The sequence below is a fragment of the Peromyscus californicus genome, unplaced genomic scaffold (genome assembly GCF_007827085.1).
Source record: "Peromyscus californicus insignis strain IS unplaced genomic scaffold, ASM782708v3 Scaffold_4__1_contigs__length_199733344, whole genome shotgun sequence".
Taxonomy (NCBI): Eukaryota; Metazoa; Chordata; class Mammalia; order Rodentia; family Cricetidae; genus Peromyscus; species Peromyscus californicus.
In genome coordinates, this window is record NW_026294562.1 from 177891032 (window position 1) to 177902695 (window position 11664).

An 11664-nucleotide genomic window follows, 5' to 3' on the forward strand; every position below is an offset into this window, starting at 1 on the left:
CAAACCAGTATAGTGAAAAATAAGTCAAGGAGAATAATTTTAATTCCACTACAGATTTTGGCTAGATACTTTTATCTTAAATAAACACTATCACTGACTTATAGCATATGATATATTTATGGAAAACATTTCCACTTTGGCAACATAAATTAATAATAGCTAAGGTATGAAGAAACCATCAAATCACTCTATATATAATTATTCATGGATGAAATATAACTGACTTTAGCTTCTCCAGGCACTTTTAGTGTCTTCAAATATTTATAAGTATAGAAACTATGTCTGACCATTTATATATAAATCCTGGGATATACATATTAATCTCTTTAACTACATATGTACCTACATATGTACACATACATCCAAGTCTTTAAATCCAATACATTCTTGTATATCTGTGTTTATATCTAACCTTGTCTATGTTGAATAGTACTGTGTTCCAAAGTCTAGGCCAGCTCTTACATGACATAGCCAAAATATCTGGAAATTTCCATATCCTTCTGTCTCTGAAGGAAGAGCTGTGGTTTTCCCAGAGAGGTGTACTTGGCAGCATTCTCTCTGTCTTGTTGAGCCTGCCTCTTCATGGCCTCCCTCTCTGGTCTCTGCTCTTCTGTGATGGGCTGTGAGATGACTGGCCCTGGAATGTCAACTTTCCTGCATGGAACTGTTTGGCAGCTGAAGTCTTGAAGCAGATACTGGATTTGAAGTTTGTGTGATGATGGGGCCTTGTTCTTGTCAGCAGAATCAAGCTCCCTCTGTAGTGAAGTGTGAGGTGATGCCCTGTAGGATACTGGCCTACAGAGAGCTGGCTGAGGCCCAGTGCAAGCCTGGAAGGGGTTGGTTATGTTAGCTCGTGTGGCACTGGTAGCAATAGGCAGAACTGGCTTGTCAGAGGCCAACAAAGAAGTGCTGGCAGGAGCTGGTTTAGATGGCTTGAGTGTGGAAGGCTGAGCAGAGTGGGAATGAGGCCTCACAGGGGATACTGCGGGGGGTGGGGGGCCTGTGTGAAGCCAGGAAGAGAGGCTTTCTAGAAACCAGTCTGACTTGTGGCTTGTCCAGGGCTGGAAAAGGCAGAGGTACTACCTTCACCTTCCCAGGTGAGGGCAGTTCATACTGGGATGGAGATGGACACTCCCTGTGAGCATTGCTGTCTCGTCTCTGAGCATTGATCGGGGTTTTACCAGGGCCTCCACCATCACATGGCACATCCAGAAGTGATGTGGTGGCTGGGCCAGTCCTGGGATCTTTGTTGTTGAAGTTTAGCTGAGCCCGGGAGGAGGAGATGCCAGTTTTCTTCTCACTCTTCTTCCCCAGTGGGTGAAAGACTTGCACCGATTGTAGCATGCAAATGACAACGTGAGTTCAAGGCTTTTTAAAGCTGTCATGGCTGAGCTCGGGTGGATTCTTCTTCCTCTGGTTCTTTGGCTTGGTGCTGTTTTCTTCCTCCTTGACTCTGTTCCTTGACTTCTTCAGCTCCTATGTTTTCTTAGAGTTGTTTCTCTGGTTCTCTTGGTCTTGTCTTGCCCCTGAGCCCTAGCGCTGCTGGGCATGCTAGGTGTGGCAATCTGGGCCTTGCCCTCCAAGTGTTTAGGCATGTTGTCATTAGCCACTTCACTGGACCCAGCACTGCCCACCGCCTCTTCACCCTTCACCCAGTCCTGGAGCTGGATTCTGGCCTGAGGAGACACATCAAGCATCTCAGAGGATTTCTGGACATTCTTTCTCACTTGGTCCACAGGTACACTGATGATGCTGGAGCTTTCCTGGGCCTGATCCCTCCTGATGTCTTTGGATTGGGTTGCTGTGGGATCTTGGAATTGGTTCATTTCAGTGATTGAGTTGAAGAGTCGGGGAAGGTGAATATCTGCCACCAGTTAAGTCATGTCTGCAAAGTCCATGCTGGAGCCCATCCCACTCTGCAGCACCCCAGGCTCATCCTGACCAAGGCTGCTGCTTCACAAAGTGGCATTGTTAGGAGAAAGCTTCTGTTTTAGGCTCCCTGAATCAGTGTAGTCCAGGGCCTGCTGCATGTTGGCATGTGCTAAAGGGAGAAGTGATGGGTCTTGGTTTTCTTTTATGCCCTCATAGGAATCCAGAGGAATTGATAGATCAGCTGTCATCAAATCCAAGTTGTTATTCTCTGTTTTTTCCAAGCTTGGAGCAGGAGGCAAGGGCAGGTATTCCAAAAAACTGTGCATGGGAGCAGTTAATGACCAGTCCCCATGGACAGGTGGTGTCTTCTGGACATCCTGGGTGCAGGTAGTGCAGAGGTCTGGACTCTGCAGCAGACAGAGTGTCTGGCCTGAAGCTGTCAATCCCAGGGATGTCTCCATTTTCACCACTGAAAAAGAGTCAAGGAAGAAGTCAGTGCCTGGTAAGTGAGGTGCTCCCCACTTTTCAGTTCACCTCAGTACTAAGACCCCTACAGCAGTGGGGAAGGCATTCTTATGAGCTCTGCTTGAGTAGTACAGGCGGCACAGCACCTCTGTTGGGAGACTTGTGACAACTGTCTTATTTCTGGTAACCATGTGATATCATGTTTTATCAGGTGTTTCTGTTTTCCTCGGTGTTTGTGTGTTGTGTGTATGCATAGTGATCATGGGGAGGTGACAGAATTCCCTTGGGGTGTAGTCCTCCCTTGCCTTTCCCATGTCTCTGTAAGAGTGACCCTCATTTCCATGGAAGTTTGCTATCAGGCAGGTTGTCTGATCTATAATTTTCAAGAACTTACTCTTGTCTTCCAACTCTTGTCATTACTCAAATGCCCCCCAGTTGCCTGACTTTCTAAATGGGTTCAGGTAACCAAATTCAGTTCCTCACTCCTGCAAGTCAATCATTTCTACAACCCTGGATTTCCTCCAGCTCCACATTTCACAGTCTTGTTTTAATGATATGTAAATTGCTTTAAAAATGTGAAATGTTAGGTTTGTGTGACTGTGTAGTAGCTAACATATTCTTATGATCATGCATAGACTTCACTCACCTCTGAATAACCATTGCAAAAAAAAAGAAGAGAGAGAGAGAGAGCCAATGAAAGTGAGAGAGAGAGAGAGAGAGAGAGAGAGAGAGAGAGAGAGAGAGAGAGAAAAGCTCTGCCCAACTTAGTAGTTGTACACTGGTTCACCGGGTATACTGGACTCTCAATACACTTATGCTTGTAAAAGAATGGCAGGGCCAGCCCTTGGAATCTGTGAGTAATACTTCTTCTAGGACAGATTTGGAGTTGCACTGCTCTAGAGTCAGAATTCAGCACAGAGAATATAAAGGTCTACCAAATAGAAATGCCTTGGTGTCCTCTATAGCACTGAGAAACAGATTAGGAAGTAGGTGATTGACCCAGCCATATCTGAATGGAATGGCAGAAGTTATAAAGCTAGAACTGCTGCATGACAAAGATTCAGCAAAGCTGAGCCACATGATGGCCTCCATGCCACCTTTGGTTTTCACCTGTTAAACTTTTAATGATGCACTTTTAATATTTGTACAATTTGGGTATGTTGGATCGATGGAAAATTCCTTATGAATCATTTATGCCTTCTCCCAGGCATGCTGCTTCTAATCTACCCAGGAAATTCCTGAACATACTATTCCCCCACACACACTTTGAGGGAGATATCCTTATCTACTTGAAGGTCTTCTTTACGCCTTGGATGTTGTGACACATAAAGAAGCCAGAGGTTTCTTCATGAGGCTATTAGATATTCTTGAAACATCTGTCCCTGTACTTACACAGGGACAAGCTATTCAAAACAAAGTATAATTAAAAAGGTCAACAAGATTCGGTGGGCTAGAGTAATTGTCCACAGTTCAGATTTCAAGGCTCTTCCCACTGTACACTCAGACAATGACGTGACATAAAACTCTGCCGTATAGAGACATATTGATAAGTAAAATTTGGAGTGGAAAGATGATGAAAGTATGAGGTATTACAACCTCCCTGTCTTAGAAGTTAGCTCATGTAGAGCCACTATAATGTCACATGACCAAGGAACAACAGAATGCCAGGATTAATCATATAGACAAATTCTATAAGCAGATAAATGTGAACATTGATTGTATTATGTCAGAATTTGAATAATAATTGCAGCATCTTTAGCCTAAGGATTTCTCCTGGGCACTCTGACCACTAAGAGTTAATAATACATTGCTTGGGACATGACAAAATGCCCAGGATGGTTGAGGATTTGGTTTTGGTCTAGTGTCCTTGAAGTCACCAAAGCAATAGGCCTGAGCACAGGCTATCATATGCCTCTAGATTATTAAAAATAGGATTATGAGGCTAATGAGTAAGAATGATTCCTCTGTTTGTTAATGATGTCAAAACTTGAGGGAAAATGATTGGAAATAATAACTCTGTTTGGTCATAGTTTACAAATGATGACTAAAAGATGAGCAAAAGGAGGTGTCCAAAACCAAAAATGATATGATCCATATTTTGGAACATCATGAATGTCTACTAACTAAATTCTGTATAAATAAAGAAAAACACTCTGGCTGCAAGTTAGTCAGACTACAAGATTCTGCCAACCACCATGGCCTGACTCATTTCCTTCACTGCTTACTCCTTGCATTCTCTGCAGAACCCATCCACTGCCAAGGAAGGCTTCCTGCAGGTAATTGCTTTGTAACAGTGCATGGGACTGATTAGCTAGGTCAGTGATGTGTGTCTCTGGTGGTGTACTTGGACATGTCTTAATAGAGGATAGATGCTGCTCATTGCCCTGCATTGTCAGTTATTATAGAGACTGAAGATGGGGATGGTGAGCCAGGCCAAGGCTCAGATCTCAGGACGCCCATTTTTTCTCGCAGAGGACATCCACTGCTGAAAGTTCGAGCTGTGTCTGCTTTGGGTACTGATCTCTGTCCTCCCGGCTGGCTTTACTTGAAGACTTGTGTCTGGCATGTCTTGAGCAGGTGTGGGATAGTAGAGGGCAGAGGTGGAGAAGGGTGTTTGGACATTTGTTGGCTGAATATCCTTTGGCATCATCACCATCTCTGATGCCTGATCCCCAGAATAGGACACAGAGCTACAGGCCTGCAGGCACTGCCTGAGTTCTCCAGCATTCAGAGGGCCCAGGCAGTTGAGGTCATTTAATAGATGTGGCTGCCCTCCTGGTAGGAAGCTTCCAGGCTGTATCCTTGATTAGGCACCTGTGATGGTGTGGCCTGAAAAAGGCTGGCAGACAGTGTTGGATAGGAGAGGACTAAGGCAATGGGATCTAAAATATTATTACCCTGGGCTGTCATAGACAAGGAGGAGAATGTGGTATTCTGGTCAATGACAGTTACAGTGAAGTCCTGGAGTGCTGCTGCCCTCCTGTCAGTACTTCCCATGGGATCCCACTGGAGAACACCTGGATAGGAGAGTGCTGAGGCAGAGCTCTGGCCATGGCCAGTCAGTGCAGTCACCATGGTTGTGCCAGCTGGTAAGTAGGGGTCGGCACTGTCCATGAGCTGCTGGCAACAAGTGCTGGAGTCTGATGGCAGGAGCCATGCTGAACTCACAGCTGGGGTGGAGACCATGGAGAAGTTGCACACACTTCCTGTTAATTGTGGAGCATTCCTCAGCACAGGTGCAGAAGGCTGCAAGGCACATTCTGTCCCAAAGAAAGGTGCACGTTGGAAATTTTCTGTAGGAAGGAAGAGGAAAGTGGGAAGAACACTGAGATGGAATCGGTGTGGCTTCCCCTGAGGAGCTTTGTTATCTGCAGTTTGTCCTGTCTGGGAGAGTCTGAGACCTATTTTCCCTCACATATCCCAAACAAATGTTTCAGAATGATTCTTGGTAATAGGTAGGATGACACTCATTTGATGAGCTGCCTGTTCTTCCTGTGTGGGCATGCACTTCCTAGTTGATCCACGTTGACCCTTGCTCTGACTAGACAACACCCTTCTTTGCCCTGCTTTGTCTTTTTCTGATACCTGCTGTGGTACTGCCTCACACCTGTGTCCCAGAACAGAAGTGTTTAAAGGAGGAGAACCTTAGACAGCTTCTCATGCCTGTGCCTTTGTCCTGTTCTGTGCAGATCTTCCTCTATGCAGAGAGAGAGATACTCTACCTAGATCAGTCTGGCCTTGAAATCACACAGACTGGCCAGCCTCTGCATCAGAGTGCTGGCATTGAAGGTTCTTTCCATGTCCACCAGGCTTGGCTCTACTCTGAGCTTTCTTAATGAAATGATGTATCAGGAATTTCATAGATAAGAACTGTATTTAGCTAAGAATCTCTTGGTCAATCTAGCTCCTCCTGTTCCCCACTACGTTTTATGTAAGTCATTACTTCTTACTTTTTTATATAAATTCAGCACACATCCAATATGACGGCATGAATACAACCTGCTGATAACATTTCATGTTGATTGCCTGTGTTTCATTTGATGTCCTGCGACTACAAATGTATTGTGGATTTCATCTCTGAATAAGATTACTTCTTAATTTAATAGTTGGTTAAATTGATTCTTCAATGAACACTTCCACAGTAATTGTTAATTTCTTGTAACTCTCCTAGTTGGGAATCCTTGTGAGAATTCTTGCAAAACACTGGTGTGTCAGTTCTTGTCCAGAGAACAACTGATTGTGCAGTACCCTGCCCATGTGGATAACAGCCAACATAATCAGTGTAAAAAAGATGTGGAGAATGCTGTGGAAATTGGGCTGTATAGAGTGTAAGAGCCAGGGATCAGAGCTGGATATTGTTTTCTATATGTGACAGGAAAACTTTACCTAGACTAATCTCAACAGTGTGACTGCATAATAATAGGTTGGGATATGACAATGTCTTGTGTCTTTTTATTTAATCTGTGGTTATCTGTAATATTCAGTTCCAAACTACCTTTGAGTACCTCCAGAGTCACCTCTGCAGTGTGTCTTCTTCAATTCCATGTATTCTAACCCCAGTAAGAACCAAATCTGAATGTGACATTCAATTCCAGGTAACTCCAGCAGCATCATGGTATCCCCACTAAACCAAGATTTAAAGTATAGTAATAATAAGGGGAGAAGTGATCAAAAGAAATGTTTTAAAGTTTCTTACCTTACCTGCTGTGGTTGGAACGAGAGTATCAGCAATCAACAGTACAATTGAGCAAGAGAATTGGTTGTCCTTGTCTGATCAGCTGACTTGAGTGGCAAGTGTGTCCGGTATCAGACAGCATTTACTGGTCACTGGTCACAGGTGACCTGTGATGATGCAAATTTGTTTACAGGCATCACCATGGCAACCCCAAGAACCCTCCAGGTAATGGTAGAGTTAGAGGGAGAATGATGTCATAAACAGGGCAGCAGCTAATGGGAAGGTCAGATTCTGAGCTAACACATGGGATTGGTTAGAGAGAATGCCAAGAATCCAACAGTAGCCATGGAGGATGAGGTGTAGGCTAGTGAGAGAGGCAATCCTGGCATGGAAGTCATGAACCCTTTCCTGAGGTTTTGTCCAGAGTATTGGCAGAACTTCTTATAAGGTTTATCGATGAAGCTGTGTCTATTGTTCCCATGAGGTGTCACCTTCCAGCGTAGAGTGTCCCATCATCATACACTGTACATACAGTCAGTAGCCTTGGGCAAGAAAGAGAGGATCACCTTCGTGAAGGAAATGTGGGTGTGAAACCGTTTCACTTGATCTGATAGATGAGCTGTCATCCTCTGTCCATGACCCAAGGAAGAGATCAAAGGGCTCCTTTCTGACTGGGTTGAAGAACAGGGTATTGATGCACCTTTGATGATGAACTCCAAGAATCTTCTATTTTGGTTTCTTCTCCTAGAGGCCTTCCTTAGTCTGTGTTGACCCAGGGAGGACTCACATCTCCCTTCTCTGCTTTTCATCCCTTTTTGGTAGGGTTTGATTCTTGGACTAGGGTGAACCTGTATCCTTAGAGTAGTGGGAAGTATCATGGTGAACTTCCAGAAGCAGTGGTCTTCTGTACATTGTGAAGATGCTTGTAATTGGAGGCTGCTGGTTGTAGTAAACACTTGAGGGGTAACCCCTGTTGTTTGGTTGCTCATCCTGTATCTCACTCTGGTCTCAGACACATGGGCATTCTTTGTATCTTGCCTCCCTTCTTATAGTTTGAAGTTGTTAGTCATTGAGTCTGGCTGCCTTCTCTCTTCATCCACAAGTATAATGAGTGTGACAGTTACTGAAGCTTCTTCCTCCTGGCAACAGTCTCTGCAGAATCCTGGGCTTCTAGCATTCTCTGCCATGCTTTTTCTGAGTAAGGGCTAAAAAGCAACTGGAACACCTGGAGGAGGAAGGCATTTGTTGGTATGTGGTGATGGGTTACATGAAAATGCAATGTAGGTGTTTTTGTAAGTGTTGCAGCTTGTTGGAAAGTGATCCTGGCAGTTGAGAGCCAAGCAATAGCACAAAGTCAATTTAAGCTAGCAGCTTACATCTGTTCCAGTTAAAGCTTTCCCCAATGCAACCACTCTGCTTTGTTAGGGGAAGGTTTCCCCAGCAAAAGTTACAGTTCTGCTCTGCTCTTCTCCACTGTGGCTAATGTTCCCTCTCTGCTCTGCTCCCTTCTGTCAAAAGGTCTCACCCAAACCTCGTTCAAGAGATTTATTGGAGGGGAAGAATCCAGGAAGGTTGCTTCCTCTCACACAGTGGAAAAAGGCATTTCCCAACTGAAGGTGTACAGGGCTTATGTAGTAGAGTGTCTTCGTGGGGGAGCTTTTCAGGGTGAGAATTGCTCAGATTCCAATCCCTGAGTTTGGACAATCTCAGAGATTCATTGCATTTTTTCTCATTGATTGGTTAGTTTTCTTCCTAAGGGATTGGTTGGTTTTTATGCTGAGTGTGTCAGGGGCAGAGTGTGTTTCTTTGACTCTGGTTTCAGGTCCCAAGTGTGTTTTTATTCCCAGGCCATTTTTAACCTTCTGGCTTTGATTTCAGGTCTATGGTCTGTTTCTTTTATTGGCCCTTTTTAAGCTTTTGGTGTTCTTTTAGAGCCATGGTTTCAGAGTCACTGTGTGTTTCTTTGGCTGGCTCTTTTATCCTACAATTTCCCTTTATATTTGAAAAAAAAAGAGAACAACCCATTTCCCATCTCAGTGTATCTTCACAGACAGGAATGCAAAATTTTAATGATACATGGGGAAATCTTGTGTATTTCCTCATTTTGGTTTTGATTGTTATCCTTTTTGGTCATTCACTGGTGAATTCATAGACTATCTTATGGCATGGGTGTAGTGTGCATTTATATACAATTCTTACTCTGCCTCAGCAAGCACTACTGTGACAGTGTCTGTCAGTCCTCATTGAAAATGACCCTGGAGCCTGTTTAGCTCTCCTCCTGCATTCACATGAGCTGTCAGAACTTTCCAGTAGGACCATTTTTACACTGAGCTACTGCTCTATCATGTAGGTACATGTCCAGCTCAGGAGAACTTTTCCTCCATGTAGATTGTATCATATTTTGGATTGCTTGACAAAGGTCTGCAACAGGACTGTCCTTTTTCATAGGCCAGTAGGCTGCCTTTGTCATTCACCCTTACAGTTTCCTTCATGACTGACCACTTGTCAGATAATGTGGCACATTCCAAGTGGCAATGACTGAAAGTTGGAAGGTTCATCCAGACTTCTAGTTGTAGATCAATCAGAAAAAAAGTGTCCTCTTGTAGCAGCTTAGAACCAAATGAGTAGAACATGATAGGGCCTGTGTTATTTGAATTCTGACAGTGGAGAGAAAATGAGAGATAGATAAGTAGATAGATAGATAGATAGAACTATGTTCAGTGTTTAAATCTCATCATTTCTGTGTTTTTTACTTTTTAATATTCGCATATTATTTTTCTTTCAGTGTAACAGCGACTAATTTCTTCTAACCACATATACCGAACTTAGTTACCACACCCTGTACTCCTTTCAATTATTTTCCAAGTCTTCATTTTCTCTCCCTCTTTACAAAAGAAAAAGCTTTCAAGAGATAACAAACAAATATGATAAAATATTTTTTAGAACAGCATCTCCAAGAAAATAAATGTAAGTTAAATAACTTGAAAGATGGTATCCTGTGTGTGTGGGAAAATGGCACTCTCTGAAGACAGATGCCTGCTAAATGCTAAGTACCAGAGGTAGGGTTAAGCCTCAGGAGATGTTGGCCAAGAAGTTCCTTAGTACCTCCTAAAATATGAAATTTATTGTGATCCTGTTGTAAGTTATGAGCAAGAAGTAGAAAAGGGCCAAACTGAATGATTTGCAGAATAATCCACCATAAAATGTTCTGTGACTGAGTAGTTCCTACATCCCACAGGTAAGACAACTGCTATTGTTTTGTTGAATGGAATGGTTGGGTCTCTACATTTCCCTTCTAAACCTTTGCAATTTTGCAGGAGATTAATGTAGTTGCAGATGTAACAGTTACAGTCTGCTTCCTTGCTGGCCATCCTTTGGCATTTGTTTCTGTTGCTGTTGGAGAGAGTTGTCATTGTTTCAGCTGCTGAGTCTCAGTGGCTACTGTTGTGATGAGATGGCAGGCTGGTACTCAGAAACGGATCATGCACAAAGCAGTCCATCCAAAGCTCAGAGAATGTCCTACAAGTAGTCCAATCATATTGAGACCTGGAGCAGTGGGGTAGAATATTATAGCATGGCTTTTTATTCCAAAATCAAGTGAACATCCCATTGTGATATGTTAGCAGTGATTACCTTGGATGGATGGATACCTTAGAAAGTAATTGAAAAGAAAGTTACAGTAATAGACAGGTCTGTGGCTGTGAAGCTTAACTGTACATAGTAGAAGGAGCCATGGAGATTAATGAAAACTTGACTTTTCATTCTAGACGTTCCTTGCATTTGACTATCAGGCCCATTGGAAAATGGTCTTCCTTGATGCTAGAGAATAGAAGTGGAGATATAACTGAAAGTAGGGGGCTTCCCAGTATTTCTTCCACAGGAAACACCAAGAAGTTGGTGGGTATAATGTTAAGTATTCTACCCTCTCTCTATTTCAGTATGGCATCACTTTAAACACCATCAATATGTCTATATCATTTCCCATCTATACTATTTCAAGGAATTGAACATGTACTGATTGCTTTGCACATCCGCATAGATTGCAGCATTTTTCAGGAATATCTATGTTAGCTGATTTTGCTTTCCAATAAGAGAGCAATGGAGAAGGAATATGTGATGTCTACACACAACAGAACCATTTCAGCTAAAGTGATGAATGTAGTTAAGGTGATTGCAGGAGAGTTCTTGTAACTCGTGATAATCATACTATACCATATGTATCCATTCCCAGACAAATATCTCCTGATGCTGTCTGTATATATGGATCCTAGATTACACATATCTCCATGGTTCCATTCATCACTTGGGATGCAATGCTGTCAAGAAGATGTCAATGCCTAAGATTTTTGGTGACAGTTAAGGAAAGTTACTGGGCTCAGTGTACAATATACAGTTTTAAAAGAATATGTTCAATGAAAAGTACAATGAGAACCAATGTTATTGAGAAGGATTCAATACAAGTACAGCTTTCTATGAATTTCTTTAATATGAAAAATGCTTCCTGAACTTTGTTTAATAAGAATTATTCTACAAGACCCTTAGTTTGAAAACATCAAGATTAAATAATATCAAGGTTAGAAGATATCTATTCAAATGCATTTCTATTGCTCCTAAGATGTAAAGTGAAGCACAGTAGTCTCATGGCAGTGCCT

General features: G+C 42.8%; 1 pseudogene; it reads right to left on the reverse strand.

The window, feature by feature from the left end:
• Window positions 1-458: 458 nt before the first annotated feature.
• LOC128124115 (uncharacterized protein C2orf78 homolog) lies at window positions 459-6951 on the reverse strand (annotated as a pseudogene).
• Window positions 6952-11664: the final 4713 nt, after the last annotated feature.